We start from the raw sequence: 18,413 nt of genomic DNA, 5'->3' as shown, positions 1-18,413 counted from the left end.
GCAACGTAAAAACAACATACAAACAAACAAACAAACATTAGGAATATGTTGTAAGCAGAAAAAGACTACAATGAGAACTGGAAATTAACAGAGCATCCTGGTTAGTCATCGTACTTAATTTTGCAAACTTATTATTAAAAGTAACAGTGTTCATGTTTAGGAATCTTGACCGAATGATGCAGAGGAAGATTCCCGAGAGAGGACCCCATGCATGTTACGGGTGATGAGACGAATTCCATCACGACGACGAGGCCTTTCCACCCTTGCAAATGGGAAAGGGATGTTCCAATACGGGGATTTATGACATGGTTGAAGGCAATGTTGATCTGGACCTGATTCAAGCGACGCTTGAGGCAGTTATATGGGTAATATGAAGCTCAGAGCATGTATGTATATGCACACAGAAATACAGACATACTGCACACATGCACGCACACTTGTGTAAAATGAATAAGAGGAGGCTGTCTTCTTAGACGTGAGGTGACACAATTAAGGGAATAAAGAATAGAGGTAAGAGTAAAAATAAAATCCTTTGTAAAACATGTCAGGCAAACACAAAGAAACGAAAGGCGTATGAACACACTCATATATCTATCTATCCATCTATATATATATAAGATATTATATATAATATTATATATATAGAATATATTATAATAGATAATGATAGAGAGAGACAGAATACGAGAGAGAGAGAGAGATTATGCTTATATCCATAAATATGTATGAATTTATCTAAAGTATATAAAGCAATTAAGTAACTTAATTTCATGGCCGCTTTTGAAGTTCATAACTAAATGTTATTTTATTGCATTAAATTCCTAATCTTTGCACATATTTATGGTGCATAAGAAAACAGAAATATTTGGATTTAATCTGTTTTCTGATAGGAAAACCGGAGCGCAAGAGAAAGTATATGAAAATGTGAAGAATAAATCAAAGCATAATCCAGGACATTGAGTAAAGGAATGAAAAGCTATTTATAGCTGATCCCTGAAAATTTATCGTTCCATTTCAGAGGCATGATTCCTCTATTTTTTCTTCTGGCTTATTTTTGCCTTTCCATGGATTCCATGGGAAAGGATTATCTGGTCGCGGCCAGGGAGTTTTAGGCTTGAAAGATTAATTGGCCATTCTCTTTCACTGCTGAGTGTTCTTTTATTTTGCTTATTGGAATGCAAAAGGAACGTGCCCGTTACAAAATGCACACGTTTATACACACCAGATTGTTAATGTACTTGTAATAGCTATGATGGTGTCTTCATTACTCGATTTCCCCACGTCATTGCTAGTTTTGAACCGAGGTTGGGAAATGATTAGATTACCATAACCCAAGCGGCGAGACTTGAACTCATGCACGGGAATTATTGTAGAGATGACAAAGTTATTTAACCTTTAGGTGGTCCGTAATTCCTTTAGCCTTCTATAACCTTAGTAGTGATCACACCTAGTTCACTGTTTAGGTCAGCAATGGCACGAGATTTTAAGAACTGGCCGCTCTGTAGGTACTAGCACTGGGACTGGGCATGTGTTACCTCGCTTTGTAGGAGAACTTTCTCAAAACATCCGCTGTTTTAAATAAACTCTTCACACTACATACATTTGCTTTTGTTGTTTACCTCCCATGACCAAATAACAAATGAAAATGCATACACACACGAAGAGCAATTCTCATCACTGTCGGTTCGGTCAAGTAGATATATATATGTGTATATATATTACATATATAATATATATATATAATTTAAATAATATAATATATATATATTTATATACATACATATATATATATATTATAATATATATATATAATATATATATTATATATATAGATGCATACATACATACATACACACATATATGTGTATAGTATATATATATATATGTAATATATATTATATATATATACATATAGTTATATATATTATATATATATATATATATATATAGGATAATATATATACAGTCAAACGTTCCACAAATTCATTTCCATATACAAACTCACGTGCTTACTTTTGTGATTTCGTAATGTATATATATATATATATATATATATATATATATATATATATATATATATATATATATATATATATATATATATATATATATATATATATATATATATATATATATACATACAGAGAGAGAGAGAGAGAGAGAGAGAGAGAGAGAGAGAGAGAGAGAGAGAGAGAGAGAGAGTTACCACTTGTATGAAGGAATATGAATCTATTACAAAGCCGTCGGAATTTTATATTATAAGTTCGTCTGTTATAAAAGTTTATTCTGACTTATTTTTATAGAGCAGTTAGGGATGATACCATAGAATGACTGAGCATGAAAGTGCATATTATGTTATCATATTTTGCAGAATAGGCCCGGGTTATACTGAAAAAAAGGGGGGGGGGTGGACATTCCGCCTGCAAATTAGTTATTTTTAAAAAACAATTAGGTGACTGTTCGCTTCTCCCCCCAAAAAGGGCCTTTTCAATGGTTGGGGTTTAGAGTCGTCCCTGAGGGAAAGTTGATGGTTTGGCTTTTGCTTTTTCATTTTGCTATTTTTGTATTAGATAGGAGTCGAGTATTTTTGTCTACAAAACCTACTTTTTAATGTTATCTATTGAACTGTGTTTTATTTTTTTTTTTCGCTCTCTCTCTCTCTCTCTCTCTCTCTCTCTCTCTCTCTCTCTCTCTCTCTCTCTCTCTCTCTCTCTCTCTCTCTCTGCCACTGAATCCTTCGTATTTTTCGTTACGATAGACACCCTTTTTTCGTAAAAGAAAATGCATTTCTAGTTTTTAACGAGTAGGCCAGTCTTTTCAACTTTCCATTCATTATGTCTTCGAGCATTTTAACTTTTACTGATGTCTCTTTTCTTTCCTCCAATCTTATGAATACTGCTATTTCTAGCGTTTTTTTTTTCAATAGACTTCATGAAGCACAGGTTCTTTGATAATTGCAGATTGTTTGTAGAATAACACACAAGAATTCCGTTAACTTTAGTCTGCAGTCCAGAAACCGGACGCAATACGTTTGTCAAGAGAAAAGAAAGTATAAAGGAAAGAGAATCGCTTTGGGGATTAGGGCATTTTCTAAGAATTAATCCCCCACACCCACAAACAGAGCCTGAAGGGAGCTCCAAGCTTAACCTTAATCTTTCCAGCCTCTCCCTTAATGGCTTCATGTCTGTCGGTCATGCAGTGGCGTGTGATTTAGTGAAGTGCCATTGAATTAATAGTCTTCGCTTTATGATGGTTTTTACTATTTACTTGTGTGTGCCACGCATCCTATATATATATATATATATATATATATATATATAATATATATATATATATATATATATATATATATATATATATATTATCATATATATATATATATTATATATATATATATAATATATATATATACATATATATATATATATATATTTATATATATATATATATATTATATATATACCCTATATATATATATATATATATATATATATATATATATACTATAATTGGGTGTGTGTGTGTGTGTGTGTGTGTGTGTGTGTTACAGGGAATATGTGAAATCTCCTAGAATTTTATGAAATGATCAATTCGTTTATGAACATTTGAACACCGAGCGCTAGTACTAAACACGGTGAAACGGTGATTTATCTTACACTGTTTTGCCGTGTTCGGTACTAGCCCCTGGGAAGTCAAATGTATTTCGCCGTGGGAGAAATAACCACGGCGAAACACACCTAATCCCCCAAGGGACTAGTACCAGTACCAACACGGCAAAACAGTGAAGATGAATCACTGTTTCACTGTGTTTAGTACTAGTCCTCTGGGATCAAATGTTTCTAAGCGAATTGGTTATTTCACATACGCCCTAGGGATTTCTTGAAATCTCTGGATTTCACATATTCCCTGTAACACACACACACATACACACATATATATGTGTTATATATATATATAAATATATATATATATATATATATATATTTATATATTTATATATTTATATTATATTAGTATATATATATATATATATAGTATATATATATATATATATATATAGAAATATATTTATATGTACTATATATATGTGATTATCTTCTTCCCATACATATATATATATATATTTGTGTGTGTGTATGTATGTATGTATTTATGAAAACTTTTTAGGACATAGCTAGTAATCGAAGTCTTCCCTATTTGTTGTCGACATTCTTCCCTGTTTTGGCGTCTCGTCTGCTTTCCGTTTAGATTTCCTCTCATATCACGCAACACCGATCCGCGTATGAAGGGACACATTTTCAATTTAACGAGTGACTCCGTTCAGTTTCCTCGCGTGTCACATTGTTCTGACGCTCGTTCTTGTTCATTTTCTTTCCCGCCCTCTCCGAAGTAGGTTTCATTCCTTTTTCACTTAACCACAAAAACGATTCGTTTTCTTCCTCTGTTCACCGTATTTTATAATATGGTCTCGTGAATAATCTAAAGAGACCTTCCTGTGTTGAGCTGTGGCCGTTACCTTTGCCGCTGTGATGCCAGATATTGACAGAAGAATTAATCTTTTATTCTAGCAAATTAGAAGATTTATTCTTTCGTCAATATATGGCGTCACAGCAGCATTGGTAACGGCCACGGCATAACATAGCAAGGTCACATTAGAATACTCACGAGACCATATTATAAAATACAGGGGAATGAGGAAGAAAACGAATTATTTTTGGGGTTAAGTGAAAAAGACATGAAACCTACCTCATTGCCAGCAAATTTTGCGTCTTTCACGCACCTTTTCTATCCCCCCCCCCCCCCCACCAGTATGACCTCCAGAATCCTCCATGTCTCCCCTCCCCGCCCCCGATCCCTCCCCGACATTTCCTCCAAGGTCTCTCTCATCGTCGTTTTAGCATAAAGAGAAAACAATGTGCCTGACATAAAACATCTCTGGGTCGTCCTTCAGTCTTATTTGTCTCTTGACTCCCCTTCCACTTTTGAACGCTGTTTTCTTATTCAAATGGAAACAAATATCCTTCTGTTTTTCCCTGCAAATATACCCCATGCTTTTTTCTTTGCCTTTTACTTCAGCATGATACAAACGCCAAATTTTCCGTATGTTTGGATTTTCTAAGTTATAATGTTGATATTTCGAATTGTCTCTTTCCTTCAGAAACGTTGAAATAGAGTTCTCTGTTCATTGACTTGGAAATAGCTATTTTTTTCAGTCTTATTCAGAAGCAAGTCAACAAGGAATTCCAAGTTATCCTCTTTTCTTGAAAGAGTAACTTTATCTTGACTTAGTTTGATCATTTCAGTTGAGCTCTTTATCTTTTCGTTTCATGAAAGTAAATGTTTTTACTATTCTAGCTTTTGCTTAACTCGGTCTGTTAATATTTCTTTTTTTTTTAACATTAAACTCTTTGCCAGAGGTCTCTCTATAACCCTAGGATACACTTCGGCGCTCTGTGTCTATATTTGCCTTTGCTTTTGCAAGATATACAAACTTATTCATTACGCCATGATTGTATTCTGTCATCTCTGTAGTAATATATTTTGGATAAAAATTTTTTTTCTTTTTTTTCCTTTTTTTTATTCCTGTTACATCTGCGAGAAGTTCTTTTTTTTTTCTCATAGTCCTTTCCCCTCCAATGTTTTATATCTTGTTTATGCGATTTGCCTTCAAATATCTTTATTCTGTTCTCATTTAGATATTTCTTCGTACCTTTTCAGCGTTTATTTCTTTGATCCATGAACCGATCTGATTATTTTATTCGTCTCCTTCACCTCCTGGCCTTTTTCATACCAGTATTTTCTTCTTCTTTCAGTCCTCTCCAGACATTGGTAGTCACCGTTTTTATCCTCCATTCCACACCCCACGAAATCTTTCATATCACCTTTCTCAGGAACTTCCTCCACTTTTCACATTATTTCTTCATCGTTCGCTACGTCTACCAATGAATATTTTCCGACGTCCTTCATTCCTCTTGCAGCGACCTGCTTCTCTGCCTCTCGTGCACGAGGCCTTATATTCTGCCATTATCTAACACATCAAGGTCGATGCAAGGCTTCTTCTCTTCGCCTTGCGCGCTTTATCTTATAAGGTCATTATTCAGCTACCTGTGCCTCTGGTGCCCTCCCTTAATATCCACATTTGTTCAGAAAGCTTCCACCATTCCTATTTTCAGCACAAGAGCTCTTCGCTTTGGGGGCGGCATAATATATATATATATAATATATATTATATATATATATATATATATATATATATATATATATAATAATATATTATATATATACTACATATATATATATGTTATAGTGTTAATATATATATGTATATATTATATAATATATATATATATATATTTATATATATACATATATGTATATAGTTATATATATTATATAATCTATATAATATATATATATATATATATATGGCGATGTATATGTTATTTATAATTATATAATTATATATATATCAATAGAGGGATCCACAGTAATATCCTTGTTTATCTAGATATAATATGTTTATACAAAGCTAAAGCTTTCGTCCATCCTCCTGTGGGACTTGATCACTAAGCAAACAGGTTTTTATATTGTATATATAATATATATATATATATATATAGATATATATATATATATATATATATATATATATATATATATATCACAAGCAGGGTTAGGCGACGACCAGAAAGACACATTAGTGTGAGGGTGGACCAAGGAAAGCAATTAACTCTAACATATTTCTTGATTTCCGAGTTTCGTGATAATTTCTTTATTAACATCATCAGAGATCTGTTGAATGATAAATGAATTACTTAAAAAAAAGGTTACTGTAAATATTAAGAAAATCAGAAGAACAATGAAATTCACCAAATAAAATACAGCTAAAAGACACAGCAGACCCAAAAACCGCTTACCAACCTTACGTGGAGATAGGCAAAGAAGATTGCTTATAGAGTAAGTTAACTCAGGTAAAGTTGAGTAGAGGAGGATTGGGTATTTAACTGGGGCACTATATAGTTTTTGTTAAACAGTGACTCAAGTATAGGCATTTCGTGAGGATTTGCTGTTTGGCCTATTATACTGAAATCGCTTCTTTCGATGTGAGTTTTGTAAATTTTCGAATGAATTCTGATGTTAGACTGATCCGGATTGGAGAACCTAGATGGGAGTTGGTTCTGGCCCTCACCAACTTCCTCGTGGATCCGACATATGTCCCAAAGTGACACTTAGGGCAAGTATACTTATACACCGCGTTAGTGGATAAAAATGGCCTTAATCGATTCTTGTAGTTAAGGAACCCACTTTTGACGGATTTTCAGGAATTAATTCGAAATTAATCGCGCCATAATGATTGTTTGCGATATTTTGAGCAACTCTTATGATTTCTAACCTTTCGAGTCAAATACTCGCTCGTTAGCCTCTGTTCATTAGCATGTATATTATAGGAAGGAAAATTGGTCAGACCTCGTAGGAGCGAAATATATTCCAACTGCACGTAAAAAGCAAGGTCGAACCTCAAGGCACCCGTTGGAAAAAATGAAACGAAAGAAAACTCGTTGCATGTTTTAGATTGATATCTATGCAAAAATAGGTTTTTCTCTTTGGTGCACACACCGGCGTTTGATAAAGATCGAGTCTCTCTTTTTGTTTCACATCTCAAACGAGCACAAATATATATCCACACTTTAAGGCTACATATTTTGTCGGATTGATAAAGAGAATTTCGTTAAGTGGCCTAAAATTAGTGCAAATTGCAATGTTAACAAAGTATCAGTTGAGTCCTCGTATAGTTATGATTTCATTCTTGATGAAATAAAATTTAAACTCCCCTTCGTATCGTATGCACTCATAGGGCTGAATAATTCATGAACGAAGTGTCATATATTTTGCCATAATGTATATGTATGAGCAAGAGATTGAATGAAAATTTTAAAGCAGTATAGATGGAACCTCTTCTAGTAGATGCTTGGAAAGAAAATATTTAATTCTTCCAGTTACTTGCAAGTGCGTATATTTCTCTCAGTTGAACAAACGTTAACGCTTATCTTAACGAGATATTCTCTCTCTTGGAGGAATTTGATTTTACAGCTGAATAATGCAACACTGTGCGTTCTCCAAGGAAGCAGGAAATGCATTTACTGGCGAGCGAACGTGAGGCTTTTGGATTGCTTTGTTAAACCCATTGTGTTCAGTCTCCTATTGTTTATTTCCATGCTTATTTATTTGTTTGCATTTGGTCAAATAAGTGATATTTGGATGAATGGAACCTAAGTAGAAAAATGCTATTATGAATCGATACTGGTTAGAAATAATAGTTAGAAATAACAGCAGTTGTTTTACTTCTTTTTTCCTGTTGCCGATTAAAAATTTCCATTTTACATCTTGAAGCGTTTTAAATTGATCCCATCAATGTTTTCTATGATATCCACAACCTGCAAGTTTTTTTATATTAAAGAGTAAGGCTTTTGATGAGTTAGCGCTTCTATATTGAACTTATCTTGTTTTATACTATATTCATTACTTCACTTTACATATGTATATTAATTGTTTGTCACTAAATTATGTTACATAATTGTATAGCTTTTGCATTTTGTTCTAATAAATAAAATATTTCTATCCAGGATCGGTTCATAATAGTGTTATTCGTATATTTTTCTACTGAAGCCCCGACTGCCTCGCGTATCCGAATCTATTTAAGCCTAGTTTTCCCGTCTTTTGAGAAGGCCTTTTCCAAACTTGGAAAATCGAAAGTTTCCCGAAGCGAGAGTGTTGTTCCATTTTGATATTACTGCGTACTTGCCTCCCCGCGCTACGCCTGTGCTCTGTTTTTGTTTTTTCGTAGGACCGTGTTACGTTATTTATGTTATCTGTACATATTTTGTCCGTGTACCCAAATATACAAAGAAATATATATGCATATATATGTATATATGCATATTATATATATATATATATATATATATATATATATATATATACATACATACATACACACACACACACACACATATATATATATATGTGTGTGTGCTTGTGTGAGAGAGAGAGAGAGAGAGAGAGAGAGAGAGAGAGAGAGAGAGAACTAGACTTCCAGCATGTAAAAAAAGAAATAGAAATCATTAAAAAGGAAGATTCCCCGAGGGTAACGAACTCCATACGTTTCCGCCGTTTAGTGAACTTGACTTTCAACTTTACTTCCCCTCCACTTCGTCCATAGCAATTTTGAAAGCTGGATCATCAGCCCCCATAGTGGTTGGTGCTGTAACGTTTCGTATATAGGATTAGGCATCTGAAGTGAAGTCGTAGTTGTATTTTCATGAAGCTCGATAACCAAAATGACTTCTTTGTTTAAATGAAAATTTATCGCTGTCCTTAGATTATTAAGTTATTGGTATGGTAGCTCTCTCTCTCTCTCTCTCTCTCTCTCTCTCTCTCTCTCTCTCTCTCTCTCTCTCTCTCTCCCATTCAGAGCTGGACGAAGATTGACATGAGTCGCTTTCTGAAGATGATGGAGAACAAGAAGAGAAAGATGAAATAATGCGATGGCGCCTCGTAACGAAAAAGAGATTGGCGAACTATAAGGGATTAAGACGAAGTTTTATAGCTGTGAAATAACCAAAGTTATGAATGGGCCACATCTTAGTCTCGTAAAGCTTTATAATCCTCTTGATTGGGTCCCAGAGGTTTACGGCTCGTAAAAATGCATCTGTAAGCGAAGTTGAAGAGACTGAAATTTAAGCTCGGGATCCAACTGGATTAAAGATCGATTAGGCGGTTCTTTCATGAGTAGATTCACGTCGCATCTCACGTGAAGACAGAGACCACCAACGGACGAAGATATCTTTATTCGCGAGTTCTGTGCGATGAGCAAACCTTCTCTAAAATTTCATTTCTTTCGATTTTTTCTTTACATTTCTTTCTTCAGATGTGCCGGATAGGTGCATCAACTCATCTTACGTGAAGGGGAATATTGATTTTATTTCGAAAGGTTTCGAGTTTTCTTTGTTCGAAAAATATCCGTTCATGAACTGATATTTTATTAAAGTGAATGATCGAAATAACTGAAGGTCAGCCACTTTGAAATATTCGTCACCTACAAGGATTCTCTTTTGCACTTGTTCCTTTAACAAGGAGACTTATGAAATTGCCAGGAAGGTCATGAGTTACTAGGTCAAGGCTTCGGGTCAGTATATTTCTGAATTTCGTTCTTTATGCCAGTGTCATCAGTATGTAAGAAAATTATTTTCAGTATTCTTGTCAACATTTCTGTTGGAACAGTAGCTTCAAGAACCCCCTTCCCCTTCTCTCTCTCTCTCTCTCTCTCTCTCTCTCTCTCTCTCTCTCAGTCGCCAAAAATAATTATTCCGTATCCAGTTGTTTTTTTTTTAAATAATTTGTAACTAGGATAATGCTAATCATAATATGATGTTCATGGAGATCATTCTAATGTACGTACGTTTACCGGTAGTAAGTCGTCCTACAGAACAATTGTTAGCAGGGCGTGTGAAGTCCACAGATGGCGCCACGATATGGCCGTGTGTGCACTTCCTCTTATTTGGTGTGTGGCGTGTACATGTGTGCGTGTGTGTTTATGCTCGTTTTCCCTCCGGCCAGATAACACTTGCCGGGATAGGGAAATATATAGGTGGCGGAAAAGGGAAGGGAAAAGTGCTCGTTGCGAACTCTGATTGTTTTTGAATACTAAGGGAACTTGGACACTCGCTCTTTAAAAGGGAGGAGAGAGGGAGAGAAAGGAGAGGGTGGGGGTTAGAAGCGAGATGAGATTAAGGTAGGAGGGAAAGCAGGCAGAAAGAAGAAAGGGTCTGTATTTATATTGCCTTTTTCCTTTCGTGGCTCTTTGTTCTCATCGCTGAGTCAAATTTTTTTTTTCCCACGTTGTTTTCATTGTCCGTTGTTGTGTGTTGGAACGTGGAAGTTATATGTTTATCATGAATGTGATTTATGTACACTGTATTGAAATTATTATACTAGTTTTCATATTTCTAAATGCAATTGCTCATGCAATTTATTTTTATCAAGTTACTAACATTCGTCAAGTTTAAGGTACGTCAACAAACACTTAAGCCTGTAGGTCTTCAGTTACATGGTATTATGCCTTTATACTGACAAGAGGTGAATATTTATTGAAAATTAGACGTCGAAAAGCAAGTGGTGAAATTCCGTTGCAGAAGTACTGGAAATTTATTCCTTTTTGAATTCTTATTTATATTCCAGATGAGATAGATATACTCCCACCTTTATTTCAGTTCTCATGTGTAGACACTAGTATTTTTTAGCTCAATGAACAAAAACATAACTTTTGGTGACTAAAGCTCATTAGAAGCCGTTGTTCACCAGAGTAAACTGATAATTGCGGTATACCAAATAATGCGTTCCGTATATACAAATGTGTTTTGCCGATTCAACAAGAAATCCTTCTTCCATGAAGGGGACTTAGAATGTAGGGAACTTATTTTCCATGGATTAAGGACGCATAAGTGAACATGGCGATGAATATACGAGTATATATACACACACACACACATATATATATATATATCTATATGTATATATATATAGATATATATATATATATTATATATATATATATATATATATATATATATATATATACATATAGATAGAAATATATGATATATATATGTGTGTGTGTGTATATTACGCGGGGAAAAGGCTTCTCATTTTTGATGCCATCAGAACAGGGTAATACATATTTCATGATTTGAGAGAAGAGTTAAGTTTTAGAATTTACAGAATTTCTTTGCCGGCCTTTCTTCTCCATGGCTGCATAATTTAAGACAAAATGTGCTACAAACTTTTCTTTGGGTAGAAATAAAAATGGCTGTCACATTTTTTGGTATTTGTTGAAAGGTCATGCGTGTTGATTCTCTCATTGTTTTTGGTTTATTTTGGTGCCGCCTCTTCTTGTTTTAAGAAAGAAATTGTTTAGGACTTCTCTCTCTCTCTCTCTCTCTCTCTCTCTCTCTCTCTCTCTCTCTCTCTCTCTCTGATGTCAGACGGTGCCTTAAGCATCAAATGTTGAAATATTTTATAAACATTATATATATATATTATCAAACACCGGTTTTTTTTCTCCCTCCCTCCTCGTCTCTATCTCTCTCTCTGATGGTCAGACGTTGCCTTAAGCATCAAATGTTGAAATATTTTTAAACATTATATACATATATATAATCAAATACTGTTTCTCTCTCTCTCTCTCTCTCTCTCTCTCTCTGATGTCAGACATTGCTTTAATCGTCAAATGTTGGAATATTTTTAAACACTATACACGTATATTATCAAATACCATTTCTCTCTCTCTCTCTCTCTCTCTCTCTCTCTCTCTCTCGTTTCAGACATTGCATTAAGCATCAGATGGAGTATTTTTTAACACTTCCACGTATGTAATAAAAATACGATCTCTCTCTCTCTCTCTCTCTCTCTCTCTCTCTCTCTCTCTTCTCCTCTCCTCTCTCTCTCATAACGGCCCCGCTGAAGCTTACTTCCCCAGAATACTTTCACTTCGCCCTGTAATCGGTTCTAAAGGTTCCTTATAGCATCTCCTCCTCGCATTGGCCCGTTACTGTTACCTCCCATTTGTCCACTTTTGAAATGCGACTCTGTGACCCTGTTGAACTATTCAATATTATACGTGGCGTATCATTTTAAAGATTGGTTTCTCTGCACGTAGTTACTCTCTCTCTCTCTCTCTCTCTCTCTCTCTCTCTCTCTCTCTCTCTCTCTCTCTCTCTCTCTATGATCACAATCCTTCTTGGACAATTTGCTTCAAAGGACTTGGCATATTTTCCCCTTTCCACAGGACTGATTTGATTGACTTTGATTAGTGTAGGAATGACTGGGCCTAAATCCTCAGCCCCTCTCTCTCCCGCCCCCCCCGCCCCCCCCCCCTCCTCTCCTCCCCCCTACTTCTGTATAACTCGTCGAATCACTTTATAATTGCTTTTGGGGAACTTCTGGGTGGCTATCGGGAGCGAGTTTAGATCAGTTATGAAACTCGGCTAATTAACAATATCATGTAGATCGCCATCTATCTCGTTCTCTTAGCTGAGTCTGCCGCGCCCAACATTTTTCACGGGAAAGCGAATCTGTAGTTGTAAGTTGTGGACTGGATAGGAAGGAGATCTGTGCTGCTGTTATTATCACAACTCCTGTTATTGTTATTGCTATTGCTATCTGTAATACCATTCAAATTTGAAGTTAAATTAACTCTTGTATAAACTTGCGTATGTATTAGAGACTGAATTTCTTTTTTCAAGTAAAACAACTGTTTATTATCGTTCAGTTTTTCATTTGTTTTACGGCTGTTTTTGGCTGAATTTTTCTCATTAATTGAATGTTATATGAACTTAAAAATAGTGCCTATGATTAAAGAAAAATATTCCCGGGCATACAAGGGTCATTTTCATTGAGTTGGTTTTAATGCGAATCATTTTGATTAACGAGTAGCTTTGGTGAATGCATTTGAATTAGCTATACTTTTTTCAAACCCTCCATGAATGTTGCTTCGACATCTGCATATTCTGCGTGCATGCCGATCCCCATATTACTCTTCGTTTTTCGATTTCGTTGACAGCATCGAATTGAAATGCTTTCCGAAACCTCGATTCAACTTTTGTTCTTCGTCTTTCTGTGCAAAGCTGCTTGACGCAACTTTGAAAAGCGCTGTCCTCTTTGATTCCCACTGGACATTTGACGACGAAATTTCAATTTCTGCTTCCGTCCTGTGCCTGTGAAAGGTTGCAACACTTCATCCGGACAGATTCATGGGCTGTCCCAGGATTTGCTGTTTGCTGTCGGACGAGCAAAACATCACTGCAAAATCTCAGGGAGCTTGAGATTAATGGACTAGGTGGCTCCCTTCGCATGACTCTTCTTCAATCAGCTTCATCAATTTCTCTCTCTCTCTCTCTCTCTCTCTCTCTCTCTCTCTCTCTCTCGTTATCGTAGTTGAAATTTCTAAGGACTAAATTTGTTCGACTCTTAAGTAATATCCCATGTAGAAGGTTGCCTATAGTTTTGTTGTGGAAATTAACTTTCTTTTTTTTAATCGGTGTTTCAGAATAATAAATAAATTACAAAATATACACTATATATATATATATATATATATATATATATATATATATATGATATATATATATATATTAGACAAATTTGTGTATGTTTACTGAAATGGACAAGTATCTTCTTACCGTCAATCACTTGCGCTTATTGGTATATAGTTTTTCATATGACGTGAATTTATACCATGACTTTCATGCATTAAGGATGATGGTGTGTTATTTGACTCTTAGTAAAATTTATTATATTGCTATTAATTCATTGCCTAGTGCATTGTTATACTGTTTCTGAATACTAAAAGATATTTTATCATCTGCTTAGCACGGTAAGAGTACAAACATTTATAGTCACATTGCACTGTTCGTGTATTTATTTACGTACGGATAGCGTAATTCCTAAATTTACAGTTTAATATATTGCACGTAAATGTATTTAAGTGCATATCCAAATCGTATACGTATATTCCAAGGTATCCGTTGCAAAATTAGGAATGGCCAATGCATCCATTTTTTTCTGTTAGCAATAGAGAAGCATTGTTATTGGTTTTGTTCTTTTTGTGTCAAGAAACAGAATACTTTAAACTAAAAAGTTTGAAGATGTAGGATTACAGGTAACTGCAGGATTTATACATTGCATTAGCTTGTACATCTGTCCTTGTATTTCCAAGGATGAGATTATTCTGCATATTTTTTATACTGTACATTTTTATTACCCGGAAATTTCCTGTTAAGTAGTTAAAAGAGTTTTCGTAAAAGACGACATGAAAACAGAGTCGTTTTACCACGAAGCTACTACAACCTTCTTTACGACTCGGTAATGTATCATAATTTGCAGCCGCTCATTTTCCATACTTTCATATCAACATTGATTCTTTAATAATATATGAAGTATGTACACGTTTCTTTAATCACTCGGGTGAATGCGCAGATGACTGGTCTTTCGTCACGCTTCCTTCCAGTAACTTTTCAGTTGCTCGAGGTTGAACACAATTATTGCCTGGCTGTCAATAACGCTCGGGAATGGCATAATTTATGCCCGACGCCACTGGGGCGTTGTGCGTTGCTGTGATGTCTCCGAGGATTAAAGTTTCGCTTGGGTCTTACGTAGGAACTTGGAGTAAGAGTATCTGCATCTTCAGGTTGTTTACACGTTAATATGCATTTATATGTACGGGTATAGCTTTTCTCGTATCTATTGAAGACAAGATAAAAGTTAAAAATAGTATGAGTGTACATATATGTATATATGTACGTGTATAGATTTTCTCATGTCTATTAAAGACAAGACAAAAGTAAAAAATATTAGGAGTATATATATACTCGTGTAATATATATATATGTATGTATATATATATATATATGTGTGTGTGTGTGTGTGTGTGTGTGTGTGGTGTGTGTGTGTGGTGTGTGCTGTGTGTGTAAAATGTGTTGACCGATGTATCTTTGTAAAAAAAATTTGCAAATTCTTTTCTTTCAAGATGTTAAAACCTACTATAATTTCTATTTAAACAAATTCACTTCATCGACGTGTAAAACGCAAAAATAAAATTTAGACAATTCACTTCATCGACGCTGTAAACGCCAAATTTTATTTCGACCAATTCATCAAAATGCAGAAGGCGTCTAATTACCTGTTTAAACAAAACTCCTTTTACCAGATTTAAATGAAATATTCATCACGAAACAACATGGAAACTTTCTATTATATTGGTCATAAAAAATTCCAGGAAATTTTGTAGTTTATTAGAGATTTTATTCCAAAAAGTATAACAGCAATCTTTACCCATGATACACACACATATATATCTATCTATCTATCTATCTGTCTATCTATCTATATTTTATATATATATATATATATATATATATATATATATATATATATATATATAAATAATATATATATATATATATATATATATATGTATAGATATATATGTGTGTGTGTGTGTGTGTGTGTGTATGTATATATATAAGTGTGTGTGTGTATCAAGAGTATAAATTTTCTCATATACATCAAAAGCATGTCAGCAAGTAAAAGTGTTATTAAGATATTTCCTGATGACAAAAAAAATTCTGCTAAAGATTGTTCTTATACTTATTGAATAAAAATTCTAATAGAATCAGAAAAATCACTGGCGATTGAAAACTAGTAAAACCGATAGCACATAAATCCCCATGGGTAATTTACCGGGGATGATAACGTCGGTAACTTTCGAACCTTAGTCATTAGGTATTGAAAATGAGGGAGAGTATTTATTTGAATCGCATCCGTACGTCGTCGGTTGTGCCAGAGTTGACCGCACAAGCACCCACAGCATGTAGGCCACGCCCCTTCAGTCCATGTCCATAAATTCAACAGCTGACAGTGGAGCAGGTGACAAGCATTCAGCACCCGCATTACTACCACATAATGTGTGCGTGTGTGTGTTTTTACTGCAAACATTCCCTTTTGTGTTTATGTTGATAACCTTCTTTGTATGCTTGAGATATTCCTTTTGGCAAGTTTATATTTACTTTATTTCATCTGTGCTTTTCAAGTTTGGAACAATAACCTCATGTAAATGATTTATTCAGAAAGATTCCTTCGACTGGGTTTTGTATATTGAAGAATTCCCTTATGTGACTGAATTGTGACTGAGTTCCATTCCTTGACTGGAGTGTTATAACAATACTTTGTGTGTGGGACGGTGATATATGTTGAGACACACCCTTGTCAATCATTCTGAGCTGTGAAACATTCTGTGCGGATTGTATGTTGAAACCTTCCCATTTGCAGACCCATATCTCGAAACATTCCCTTGTATTTCGTAACGTAGATGATTTATTTTCATAGTATGAAACATGTCATCAGAAAATCAATATCTTTTCAGGAGCAAAAGGGTAATGTTATGTCACCATTTTCTAGCTTGAAATTATTTGAAAGGGGAGAAGGCGCACGTTTTAATACTTTGGTCGTGATCCCAGATTAATCTTTTGTATTGAAGGACATTGAAACACACACACACACACACACACACTCACTTACACACACACATACACACCTATATATATATATATATATATATATATAGATATATATATATATATATATATATATATATATATATATATATATATATAAATAAATATATATATATATATATATATATATATATATATATATATATATATATATATATATATATATATATATATATATATATATATATATATGGGGATACAATCCACAATGAAGTAAATTCCTCTTGTAGTTTAAAATATATATTTCTTGTATAGGATTAAAGCTTTCGACCATCAACTGTGGTCTTGTTCACTAAAGTGTGTATATCACACTTTAGTGAACTAGACCACAGTTGATGGTCGGAAAAAACTTTGAATTCCTATAACACATATATATTTTAAACTACAAGAGGAATTTTACCTTCATTGTGGATTGTATCCCCATTTACTTAGAGGTACGACATAGTACCTGGCTTCTGCATAATTATATATATATATATTATATATATATCATTATATATATATATATATATATAATATATATAATATATATACGTATATAAATATAACTTAAACCTTAAATTGATCCGTGGAGTGCCGTGTGTGCGTGGTCCGACTATTTTTCCGTAGTCTCCCTGTGACGCAAAAACGAAGTGTAGCTTCCATTGCAATTCTCATTGAACCAGCGATGGCTTTACATGGACCTCTTGAAGTAGAGGTCAATACTAACCGTCAATACTTTACCTAGATACACTGCGTGTCGCATTAAATCGATATCGGGAAATCTCCTGTCGAGGTCCTGAGTACAATGGAGTCGAAATGCAAATAAAAAACTTATATTACAAAAAAACTTGGAAAAGTAAATAACCCATCTCTCTACTCGGAAAAGCAAATATCCCTTCTCTCTCTCTCTCTCTCTCTCTCTCTCTCTCTCTCTCTCTCTCTCTCTCTCTCTGCACTATAGCTTCTTGGATTTGTATCAGAACACTGCAAGATTTCGGTTTATACCAATACTTTTATTCAGCCCAAAGTATAATTTGTATGCAGCAAAATCTATGTTGATGATGAATCACATATTGGGAAGTTAGGGGTATATTATGCAGATCTCATCATCTTTATAGACAATTCACAATAAATTGTGAACATAAATGTATTTCTTCAGCTTACCATACATTTCACCTTTTACTTACGATTTTTTTTTCATCCCTTGCCTAAGTGGAAATATAAGTTGCTTGGTTCAAGGCTTGAATATTTTAATATTCTAGCTAAAAAGTTTGGTATATATTTTTAAACTTTTGATAATAT

The 18,413-nt window shown here is 34.3% G+C and overlaps 1 protein-coding gene across 8 annotated transcripts in view; it reads left to right on the top strand.

Moving 5' to 3' along the window:
- The window catches only part of LOC135223606 (ankyrin repeat and fibronectin type-III domain-containing protein 1-like), a 682,119-nt gene that overhangs the window by 78,226 nt on the left and 585,480 nt on the right, over positions 1–18,413 (top strand). The gene's annotated exons all lie outside the window — the stretch shown is intronic.

Source organism: Macrobrachium nipponense, chromosome 10, assembly GCF_015104395.2.
Source record: "Macrobrachium nipponense isolate FS-2020 chromosome 10, ASM1510439v2, whole genome shotgun sequence".
Classification (NCBI taxonomy): Eukaryota; Metazoa; Arthropoda; class Malacostraca; order Decapoda; family Palaemonidae; genus Macrobrachium; species Macrobrachium nipponense.
The sequence above is the reverse complement of the archived record's forward strand: the minus strand, read 5'-3'. Positions and strand labels throughout refer to the sequence as shown.